Below are 12,318 nucleotides of genomic sequence, written 5' to 3'. Positions count from 1 at the left end.
CTTGTTTTTCGATTAAATTGCAAGGCGTAAGCGAAAATTTGATCTCGTCTTTGTAAATTTGATTTCGCATACAAGGTATACCAAATTTCTTCCATCCAGATGTCTACTATCTTAGCTAGCTATCCCAATCCCCTTTTTCTTATTTTACCCCTATACCGTTTTAGTTTTTCAAGATAAGATTGCAGAAGGGTGGCCGGGTGGCTGATGGTTCAAGGGTTGAAGCGAGACAAGCCATAGAGAATGAGAAAAATTTGTAAAAGGCAAGGGTGTTCGAACTCGAGCGTTGGATATATATGCGCCAAAATCCAACCAAGCAACATCACCCTTTAGATGGTTCTGCATTTCTAATGCCCCTTCGTCTATGGTCTAACGTAGCTGCCAAGAACATCGGGTAATACAAGACTAGCGCTTGCATGCAGTCGCCAAAAGGCTTAGTGTTTGTTATGCAACGGATTTATATAACCCTGGGCCCCTGGCCTATGGAGGTTTGCGCACCCCCTATTCTAGAGATGCATGAATTCAGTTCTTCTCGAATGAAAAAGGAGGGGGTTAAGGAAAAAAGACAGCTAGAATGGCTGACTTCCTATATATGGAAACAACCACCGTGATGTGGAGGATCTACTCCCAAAAACGTTGGAGTGACTTTTCCAGGGATTGTAAAGTTAAAACTGAAATGTTTTGTGCCTAACTGAACACTTTAACTATAGCGTCTTATCGGTGACGCTTACTAATAGATTTAGGCCTACTTGATCCTAAAAATTAGTTACAGATAGACAGGTCTTCATCCTTTGAAAGCATGCATGCACTCCTGGGTACCCTTTGTATTATCATCCTTGCTTACAGGATCTTGTCTAGAACACAACACATTTTCTTAAGGGTTTTTTCCGTTCTTCTCTGGTTTGCCTTTGGAAAATAGGCCTAACATATCCAAAAACCCTTGGCTAAGGCTTTCTTCCTTTCACAACCCCAAACCCTTGTAGCTTAATTTCCATATTTTGATTTCATTTTTTTTTCTTTCTTTATATCGAGGGAAATTTTTCCGCCGAAGTAACGCTCAGCTAGAGGGCATCTCGGAGTGTTTTTTCGTCAAGGAAATACTAGGAAAGCTATGCGTGTAATTTCCAGGACTTTCTTTCTCTTCTTTGTACTATACCAAGGCTTAGCCGCTGTTCCTGCCTCGCTGACTTTATTCTTATAGAGGTTTTTCCCGCGGTTTTTTTTTCTGTTATAGAAATAGCAGAATCTCTACCCTAGAGGTCTCCCTTCCTCTCCCCCTAAGGTTTAAATGGGGTGGAATACATGAGTTTTTATATTATATGGTGGTTTACCCTGGACTTGTACCCTGCACTAAAAGAAAAATGTCTATAGTTATTCTAATCCAAGAGGCCAATTTTACTGATTTATTCCGTAGGATTATACGAGTTTTTCTTCTTTTCCAACGCGCAAAGTTACTGGAGTGTTTTGGGAGGAAACCATCATCTTAAGGGAAACGCTTTAGGGCAGATTGACTTTAAATTTTTGAGGTCTTTCGGTCGGGAAAGATTTTTTTATTCCTCCTTTTTATTTTGATGAATTGAATCTTTAAAGGGGCTCAATTTATATTTTTGAATTTTGCTTGAGACTAGCAGAGAGAATCACCACCCATTAGTGGTTATAACGTTTTTTCAGACTTAGAATGAGTAAGAATTCGAATGGAAAATATATATAGTCTCCTGAGGTTTTATCAACTTTCTCAGGTTGTAAGGGATAATAAAATATACTTGGGGTTTAATGTCTGGAACTTCCTTCGCAAATGTAAATTTTCATGGTCGATTTACAACTTGAATTTTATTTTTAAAAATTAGGGAAAATTGTAAGTCGGGACACAAATCGGGAGGAAAGGAGTAGCGTTGCATTTCTACTCCAGTTTTAAAAACTCCTTAGTGAGAATTTAAGCTTAATTAAATGTATTATAGTAATTACTCCTTGTCGTCTGTAGGATGCAGTCTGCTTCCCATTCACTCGGATAATTATTTTAAAAGCTTAGACGTCTTATCGTTAATGCTAATTATTTTAAATTAATTACGCGTTTCACGTTCTAAAAGTCTGAAATATTGTTAGGGAAAGTTTCAATTAAGTTATTAACAAAGTTAATTTCATCAGATTTTAACACAACGCGATAGATTTGTTAATTTATTTTTAGTTTTTCTACACTACGAACCAAGGCTTAACGCCTCGAGGTGAAATTATCTGGTAAGTTACTGTAAAGATGATTTAGATTCAAATTAGAACGTCTTCCATCCCCCGTAATACTTCATTAACTTCGTTTCTATAAATGGTAAATTATAAAAGAATTCATTATTTTATAACTTGAGCTCGCTCGGGGACCAAGCTAGGCCCTTGATTAAATAGGATTCTCTTAGCGCTGGGGGAAAACAAGAGAGGGTTTATTAATCCTTTGAGATTGCGGAAAAGGCAAACTGAGAGGAGGATAAAGAGGAAGAAGAGGTAAATACCTCTTCTTAGAAACGAGTAAAAGAGGTTGGCGATTTTTCCCGCTTACTCGGCGCAATTTGAAGTTTTCGAACACAAAAGTTATTAGAAGGAGAGGGTACTAAAAATTGCTCTTTTTTTTACTTCACCACTTTCCTTCCAAAAGATGGCTTGCGCTATACAAAAGAATGAGTTTGGAAGGTTCCGGCCGGATTTGCTAGATGATATGGTTGAAGAGTTTATATTCTTAACTCAACAATCAAAAACCTTCGATAAGCGAAACACTAATTTTGGTTTTTATGTTAAAATCTCTTCAAAAGAACTACAAATATTTTATACGTGCCCTTGCTCCCTAAATGACATGTTAAAGTTCAAACTTCGGAGGAAGGAAATAGCAGACGATTTTCTGAAAACACTTAAATTTTTCCAGCCATTTATTGGGACCACCGAACGGATTTCCGCCAAAGAAATGGCGCTCATTTCTTGCCCGCAGTCTAAACTTTAAAAGTAACTCTTTAAATTGTTATTGGCAACCATTTTCGTTAAAATTCTTGCTTTGGCTGGTAATTTTTACGACCATATCATCTAGCAACCTATTCGGAATTTCAAGAATCAATGGGGGGGATGCGAATTAAAGGGGGTAACAACAACCTTTTATTTTAAGAAGAAGAAGAAGAACCAAAAATGGCGCGCTGTTTTCCCGGTGGTACTTGATGGCCGGGACTCTAGAATCTCTGTAAGAGAAAGGACTCGAAATTTGTCCTCCCACTCTACTTTTCTTAATTTGATAAGCGGGAATCTTTATAATCTGGTTAAAAACGGTCGCCGTGATTACACGATGCCTCGGGGGGCCTAATTCGATTAACTGAGAGCGCCGCTTGGCTCTTCTCTCCTCCTTCGTAGCTAGAGTTTGAGACTGAAGCGATGGCTATAGACCTACTCGTCAGCTAGAACAAGGCCTAGCTATAGCTTGGGCTAACATCGTTAACTGCCGAACAAGTTTTATTTTTCGGTTTTTCGCCGATGGTGGTAGCCACTAGAGGCCGCTTTTTGGCTCCCTCGCATACGCCGAGGCTTATGTTAGGCCTAGGTATAAAAATATTCGTCTTTCCTCCCCTCGATTGAATCAAGCTAGGGTTGGTTGGGAGTCTTAGGGACTGTACCGTTAAGCCTAACGCGAAGGAGATTGGGTTTGTTTTCTTGTACAGTACATCTATTGCGCGCAATTTTCGCTTAGCCTGGCGTTTTTTCCGCGTTTTCGCTTTTCTAACAGCAACTTGGGGGTCCTTCCCCCGCCCACCTTCGTTCTATACTTAATTAGAAATGTTTGGTCGGTGGACTTCTGGAAGTCCGCTTACCTTCGTTTCAGCTTTTCCTGTAGGTATTCAATTGGGAAGTTCCGTAAAGGCAACGTGCGTGGTTTAATTTGTATTAGTACAAACCATAAGGACCTGTTGAAAATAGGACTTTTCCAAAATGAAAATATGTAGATCTAAACTTCTACTCAACCTTGTAATAGTCGAATAACTCCAGTAACTTTTGTGGTGTGTTTATTATATTTAGGGCTTCTTTCTACGTACTGAATACTCAATTTGGGATGAACCTTTATGACTTTCCATACGCAAATTTCGTAGGAACTTTGTCTTTACGCGGCTCTTTCATCTTCTCACCGATGACGTCAGTCTTTCAACAACTTTGTGGCTAGTAATTAAGGCTTAAAAAAGGGAAGACCATAGAATACACACTGCGCTAAGTGCCTAAACAATTGGTTTTATCTAATGAGTCGATGAACTTAAGGGATGGATGAGATTTTTTTTTTATTCTTTGGTCCAAGAGGGTTTTTCCCTTAATGTAATGTGTTGCCCCCTTAAGTTGATTATAGAGTGACGTCACTAGTTGTCTTATCAACTTAAGCTAGATGGTAGATTAGCGTGCAAGTACATAATGAGCCCCAGTAAGTTAGGTATTGGGGTAATTCAATGGCTTTTGAAAGTGGGTTGTATCACTGAACCGAAAATTCTGTAACTTAAGGAAATTCGTTTAAAGTATTTATTGGCGTTTCCTGCGATCTCAAGAATATTCTCCAAGAACAGTTCATGCATGTTTGAATATGTTTCATTTTTTAGACGAGAAAAATTTAATATTTAATAGAAAGTCTATATATATCTATAGCTATAAAAATCCCACTTTATAGAATAAACACGTCTTGTGCCAAGTTAGCAAACAGTTTTCTTGCAAAAAAACCCCCAGCTTCCTGACAAAAATTGAAGTGATTTTATTTTTTCTTCGTTTTTTTTTTTGGCATAACACCCGCGGGCTTGTTAATTCTTTATACCGTATTTTCAACGCGCTAAAAATCCATACAAGAAACCAAAAATCTTTGTAAGGTGGGCCTCCTATTTCCACAAACCAATATTGAGTCCTTTTTCTCTTGAAATTGGAATTGAATATCGAACTACAAACACGGTTATTTTTTTTTTCTTATTTCTTCATCCAGTTTTTCCGCTCAGATTTTCAATAAGTTTACCCTATAAAGGTTGGTTGGTTTAAACCTTTTTGTAGATATATGGGTTTTAAAGCTTACTCATTTTGAAGAAGGAAATTTTTTTTTACTATTTATTTATCAGAAGCAACAAAGATAACGGTCAAGTCTCGCGCTCTCTACCTTCCATCGTTAGACCAATCAGCACTCTACTTTATGTGACGTTATATTTTTTTTTGGCGACACTCTAATGGAGGTGCTGAAGAGAAAACATAAACGTATCCTTGTCGTCTTGTTTTTAATCTTCTATATTCACAAAAATTCGATTTAATTTTTTTCCGGACTGAAAAATAATCGACAGGTTTTTTTTCTTTTGGTATTTTAAAATCGTTTTTACGGTGGGATTTCTATATCTTGTTACCTGTCGCTTCTGTATGTTTTCTATATAATGTTGTAGCGGAATTTGTGACCCTAAGGGCTAGCGAAAATAGGGGCTTTTCTATTGTCAAAAACATGTTCACGTTAAAAAGAAATCAGATGGTAAAAAAAAATGTATTATATCAACTCCTTCGAATTTTGCGAAAAGTTTATTTTTGGGGCAGTGATATCTACTAGTAAACAGAACTTCATAATTTGTTTTTCAAATTCAAAGTTTTGAAAGCACGAATTACAAAGGCTTCGAACTTTTAGTGATGGAGCTGTTTCCTATGGTTTCTTATACTCAATAATATTCGTCACAAAAGAAATAAGGTTATCAGTTCTAAACCAATTGATTTGAATTCCTTTTCTTTCAACTTTCACGACCATTATCCAATTTCCTTCTTGCATCATCACCTTAAAACTTTAGAAAAAAAAATAAATCTTCAAAATAAGCGGAATCAGAAATAAATTAAACCGAACGTTATCAAAAGGTTTCTTTAAAATTAAGACTATGTCAGTCGTCAATCCTTAAGTTTTCAGGCCTATTTTTGTTTTATCCCACAATACTTTGCGACAAATATTCGGTTATGATATTGAGTTTTCTAGACAATGGAGATTTATTTTGCTTCCATCTGCGATGAGGGGAAGACAATAGAATTCAAACTATATCTTCGCGTTAATGGACTTTGATTGACGAAATCCAAATCTTTCCTTTAAAACTTTAAGCTCATTTATCACTGGAATCGCGATTTATAAAGCCTAAATATGACATTCAAAATCTAACCATTTTCTCACTCTCTTGAAAAGTGCGCTTGGGCCTTGAACAAACTCCCCTGCAACTTTGAAAAAAAATACCTCGATAATGACTGTAAAACTTTTCAAAACCTTACGTATAGCTTTTCAAAAAAAAATTATTTTCTATATATGTGTATAGTTTTTGGTATACCTTAACTTGGGACGATACAGAACCATCAATCTAATTCGTATTTAAGAAAAAAATAAATATGGTGGAATAGAAAGATAAGCCAGTCATCTTCTTGTAAGCCTTCCCCTCCCCCTCTACCCCTTTTACTAGTTTGCGCGGGAAAGGTTTTTGCGGGATTATATGGCCCTACGGAGACCCCCGACTCGAGGAGTGCAGAGAGTCGTTAACGATATCCCTCATCATCACCTGATGCGTTTTTATCAGTGTGATATATATAAAAAAAGTTAGATTACTAAAGTGATGGTGCAATCGTAAAATGACCCATTTCACTTTCCCTTCGATGTTTTGTAGATTAATGGCATCTATCTATTTGGTTGCCTAAAGTTATACGGATAAATAATGTTGCGTGTCATTTATTAATTTGTAATTTATGTACAAGGTGTTACAAAAAGGAAGGGTTCGCATAACAATCGGTTCTATGGAAAATATTTTTTGAGTCGAAAATGTGTTATAATATTTTGTTCTCAGGGCCACCGATTTAAAGCTATGATTAGGAGTGTTTTAAAAGTGACTTTTTAATTAAATTAGCATTATATTTCAGATTCTTAGTTAAAGGGGTCCAAAACGGACGAAAAAATGTCTTGGAACCTTTTCGACTGTATTTAGGTTCATACACCCTGTATTTTAATATAATCTCACCTGAAGTTTTATATTTTTAATACAACTGGGATTTCGGGTTAGGTTTTGGCGTCGAAAAATGATATTTTTCCTGTTCTTGCTATATGTTCTTAACTTCAAACGCAGGTGTATTTTGTGCCCCTTGGGAAAGGGTTGAAAAATTACGGACTGACGTTGAAACTTGGGCCAATTTTTTTTTTTAAGTTTAGTAATCGATGATTTTGATGGATTTTTAATTTTTGGGGGGGGGGGAGCATGAGGCTGTTTTTATTTTAAGTTAGTTTTTACCTCCTTAAATATCTACTTTTATTTTGAAAGTATTGGGAAATAATATTGATTTTAAATTAATCAGGTCACTGACAATATTTGGTTAAGAGAGCTAGCTTGAATGGTTTTGTTTTTTCAAATGGTTGATTTTTAATTAGCCCTGTTTGAGTCTAATTTTAATTCGAAATTTTTTTTTCAAGGGGATCGCGAATAGAGAGTTATAGAAACTTAGTTTAAAATGTGTAACGCTCCTTTAATTAGACGTTTTTTTTTGCAATTTAATTTAAATTAAATTAAGATTAAATTTCACAAGAACTTGAACTAGTTAAGCATAATTTTAAAAAAATAATTTAGTTGAAACGTTTAAATTTAAATTAAAATTTTTAAATTGTATTATGTAATAACCAGAAAATTACATAACTGTGCAATTTGGGGGGGCGTGAAAATCGACAAATATCACATCGTATTTACCCTGAACTCGTAAAATTTAACCAATTAACAAACACGACTTATATACGTAAACAAACCAAAAATTCTCTAGAGAATCACCGAGACTAAATAAATAATTTCCTAATTATTCTGATTTGAATTCCCTCGTCTTTCGTCTTTCAATGTGTAGTCGTGAATTAAATTGATAGCAACCATTCCCAATTAATTTAAATCAATAAAAAGTCTGCTTGGGGGAGTATTAGAGGAGAGGTTTGGATCTACTTCCGTATGGAAATAAAAATTAAGGGAAGTGGTAGAGGAAGAAAAAAAAAGCCGAGGAAATAAGATGCATTGGGGAAATCCATCAAAATCATTGATTTTTTTCCGTCACTTAAGAACGAAACTACATGGAGAAAAAAGGGTTGTTGCGTGGGTAATTTGAATAAATATAGATGAAGGCTATATCAATTTTCTCGCTATGATTTTTGACGAGTCACGTCGTGGGAAGTATGACGTCATAAGATGGATAAAATTCTGGTTAAATCATTGAGATAGAATTCTGATGAATCTAGTGAATATTTTGCAAAAAGAAAAAAAATTCAACTCTTCATCTTTCTAAGCCTGGCATAAATTAAGGGGGATGTTCTTTGGGTGATTTTGAGTTGAAAATGTTCCATGAAATTTTGACCTAAAATAAAGAAATAAAAAGTGGCGCGTTAAATCCAGGTGCTTTTAATTTCTGTAAATTTATTATAAATTGTTTTCTAGAACAAGCTATTACTTGTGTTTAATAAACACCATAAATTAAACATTATACCTAGACGGAATGTAAAATTGTCCCAATAATATTTGGATTCGTTATATTCATTCCGTCTTATAAAAGGACATTTGTCGTTTTCAATTTCGAACGATATTCATATTTGCATATTAAATTAGATATCTTACTGCGTTTCCTTTTGCCTGCCAACGATTCTTACGCAGCTGCGAATTTATTAATTCTATTACCTCTCTTATAATTTGTTGCAATATCATAATTATCTTTCTCCATCTTAAAACAAAACCCGAATCTAGAAAATCAAACTTACAAATCAAATAAATTTGACCCATTCCTATCCTGCAACTTCGCTATATCTTTTCCTTTTAAAATATTCCCCCTTTTCAGAAGCCCGGAAACATTTTACGATCTTTGTAATAATAAATTTCAAAAGGAAACATATTAACATACAGGGTGTTTTTGATAAGTCTGCCATAAATTAAACTTTGAGTTCTTAGAGTCGAACTGAGTGGCAAGTGTCACTGGAACATGGGTGGGGTCTACAACATTTAATTATGAAGGTATGTGCTCCCAAACATTGATTTTTCCACTAAAACAATGAAATAAATGTTTGGGAGGAAATATTGCTGTAAATAAATGATGTTCATCACATGTTCTGGTTGAAAACTATGGCAGACTTATCAAAAACACCTTGTATAAATTCTCAGGTACACGAGTACACAAATGTCTTGTGTCTTTCACGCGTATAGGCATACACAAAAGTTAAATTGGAACATAAATTTTTCTCACCCTTTTGCGTATCTCTTTTCTACGTAAAGCTGGCTCCGATGGTTTTAATTTCCTTCTATACAGGCGTGCTCTTGTCTCGACTAAAACTTAACCTCGATTAATAAAAGGGAAGGGAAGAGAATGTGAGTTGTCCTCCTAGACTCATCCTCTCTTGTTTTACCTGCGGGGTAATTAAATTTGTCTGTGGCATTTCGGGGGGTGTCGTTTGAAATAATGTAAAGCCTGAGCTCGGAGTTAATTGAAGAAGGGGAATTTCGTTCTGAGCGAAGTGTATAGCTAACGTGTTTTAGTTGTTATTTGATATAGTCTTGTTGGAAACATATTGTAATAAAATATTTGTTTATAAGAATGTTTTACAAATGTAGGCCTAATTGTTGGATTATATTTTCCATATTTTCTACCTTTCTACCTTACTAATTTAATCATCCTCAAAGGTAGCATTCGTACTCTTAAGATAAGGTTGAAATGACTGGTATAGAAAAGGATTAATTAATTTTTTTCTTTATTTGTCGTGAATTTGCTAAGGCCTAAGTCAACTATTTTCTAAGCGATTCCAAAGTCCAAACTGTTCTGGATCCTTGTGACATCACATCCCAGTGCTAATAAAATTCCCTTGTGGGGGCTGACGAATGAAATTCACCTATTAAGAATCTAGTTACGCAGGGAGGGCATCAATGTGCGCTCCAATAGACCTCTATGGTCACATAAGCTAGCTATAAATTTCGCTCAAAAGAATCCGTTTGAAGATACGCGCGTTTGACTCTTTTAACAATTTAAAATGTTAATGTTATAGCGTATTAGAGAGTAATCCTGTTAACTCTTTGATGTTGGCTCTTTACATAGTTTGTAACAACCTTGACGACCGAGTTTGAATGAATAAACCAGAGGTAGATGACGTACTTTAAGAATCTTTACCAGAACTTTCGCGTCATCAAGGAATTTAAGATGGGGTGGGAGGGGTTTGTTCAAAGGTTTTGGGGACCTTCTATAGGTATATATGAGAAGGGTTAACTTTGCCGCGTGGTACATATATATATCGGATACCCATTTCATTTTTCGGGTCGTTGATGCTAATGGTCTGATAGCAAGGAGTATGGTCCCCTCTAGTTCACTAGGTATCCTCTCTCCCCTAACCCCGTTTTACCGTTCGCTCCATTTGCGATGAGCTTGAGGTACTAAGGGTTCGTTTCAGATGGTCATCAGGTGACGTTATTCCTCTTTTATGAGGATTGAAGAGTAGGATTATTGGAGACAAGGTGTAGGGTCCAGGGAAAGTGAAAGGTAGCGTCTTGCGTTTTGTGATAAGCGTAAAGTTGAGTATTTTACTTCATATTTGTTAACTTCTGAAATACTTTGGTTTAAAGTGTCCCCTGGTTCTCGCAGCCCCTTTCAAAACGTTTGTGTGCGTTTGATGTTTACCCTACACTGGGTGATTCGGATCAATAATGTCAATTTTGAGGATTGATTTAATGAGTAAACAAACTAATTATTACGCGGTGGAAAATGATACCTACTGGATTCCATTTATCTTTTGTGTGTGCACCAATAACCATTTCCACGTCACAAACATAAAGTTTTTTTTTTTATCTAAAACACTATATAAGCAAAAGATGTCGTTTAGCCTCGAATGGTTACGGAATATTGGGATAGAATCGCTTTTAGTTCTCCTTGATTTCTTCCATGGACTTGGCGGTTCTAAAGAGGACTAGAAAGGGGAACAAGCATCACCCGCTTCCCTAAAAAATTAAATTTAAATAACGTCATTGATCTATTAGAATCCTTATCTCCTTTTGCTCGTAAATACCGTTATTTTTGTATTGCCGAAGTGACCAGTTTTCATGTTCCCTTCAGGGTATGTAAGATCCTTGAATCTTCGTAACTTTTCGAGTACTCTTAATGCGTTGTTGCCATAATGCTCGATCGTTTCCAAAAACCCAAAGAGTTTCTCTTTACCCATGAGATTTATTCTACCTTTTTTAAAGGCTTTTGTCCAAGGGTTATCTCCTTTTAGTTAGAATCGATGGAATTTAATAAAGTTGGTTTTATTTAAGTTTGGTTTCGTGTTCCCTTCCCTAGTCTTCCAGGGGTTTTGTTGCGTAACATGTTGTTACCAAGGCTTAAAAGGTTTCAGCTTGATTAATTGAAATTGTCGGGCTGGAAAGGATTTAATGATGATTAGAAATTTAAGGGATTAAATTGAAAAGATGTTTAATTCTTCAGATTATAAATTTTTATTTGATGGATGTTAAGAAAGTTTTACTTTAAATTCGTATGATTAATTAAGTACTAATGTTACGTAATCATTAGGGAATAGTCTCTTAGCTCCTTAGGTAACATTTGAGAAGAATAGAAGTGACGCGTAAATTCCCAAACCGAAATCATTGGCACTAACTGCACTGGAAGAAGTTTTAAATCATCGCTAGTTTTCAAGCCTAAACGTTTATTAATATAAACGAACATTCTCGCTAAGCCTTTGCGAGATTATTTTTACTTTTGATATGATATTTTTTCTTTTTCTCTCTGTGAGAGTAGTCTTATACGACGTGCTGAGGAAAGTAAGAGGTCCCAAAAAGATAATATCACCCTCTGAACCGTGTGGATATCAAATATTTCATCATTAGTAGCATCGGCGTTGTTTAGGTTTTCCTCTTTTTTTATTTTAGTATTTTTACTTTTACGCGCGGGAAAACGAGTATAGTTAAGAAAGCCCGCGCCCAAAAAATGGATGATGTAAGCCTATTAGAAGTCGATTAATCTGAAGGTTTCATTCATACGAAATTGGAGACGTAGATTAGAAGAAAAAAAAAAGATTGAATATTGCGAGCTCTGACGATGTTTCCTTTTCATGGCCCAAAGATCTCGAAGTATTTAAATTAAGATTATAACTTAAAGTTAATTAACTTTTGATGATATAAGCCTATAAAAGTAGAATATATGTATAGGCTAGACCTTAGCGGCTTCCGATCCATTATTTGTCAAATAGGCGGCGATGGTCGACCTCCGTAACGAGCTCTCAGCCTTTTCTCCTCCTATGATTGGGGGGAAATACACTATTAATTTCAACCTCAGTTTACTCCGTCT

The 12,318-nt window shown here is 35.6% G+C and overlaps 1 protein-coding gene and 1 long non-coding RNA gene across 12 annotated transcripts in view; both read right to left on the bottom strand.

Annotated features, from left to right (window-relative positions):
* The window catches only part of LOC149677245 (cell adhesion molecule Dscam1-like), a 106,152-nt gene that overhangs the window by 62,455 nt on the left and 31,379 nt on the right, over positions 1-12,318 (bottom strand). The gene's annotated exons all lie outside the window — the stretch shown is intronic.
* Positions 3,448-11,279, bottom strand: LOC149677246 (uncharacterized). 5 transcript variants are annotated; one of them, XR_016366609.1, is made up of 3 exons: positions 11,042-11,279; positions 5,057-10,968; positions 3,448-5,000 (listed from the first exon to the last, which is right to left on the bottom strand). It is a non-coding gene; the product is annotated as an uncharacterized LOC149677246 (long non-coding RNA). The 5 variants fall into 5 exon arrangements; XR_016366611.1 differs by having other exon boundaries at positions 5,086-10,968; XR_016366608.1 differs by having other exon boundaries at positions 3,448-5,297; positions 5,376-10,968.

Source organism: Phalangium opilio, unplaced genomic scaffold (assembly GCF_054372755.1).
Source record: "Phalangium opilio isolate 3A_F unplaced genomic scaffold, DU_Popi_V2 ptg000045l_1, whole genome shotgun sequence".
Classification (NCBI taxonomy): domain Eukaryota; kingdom Metazoa; phylum Arthropoda; class Arachnida; order Opiliones; family Phalangiidae; genus Phalangium; species Phalangium opilio.
The sequence above is the reverse complement of the archived record's forward strand: the minus strand, read 5'-3'. Positions and strand labels throughout refer to the sequence as shown.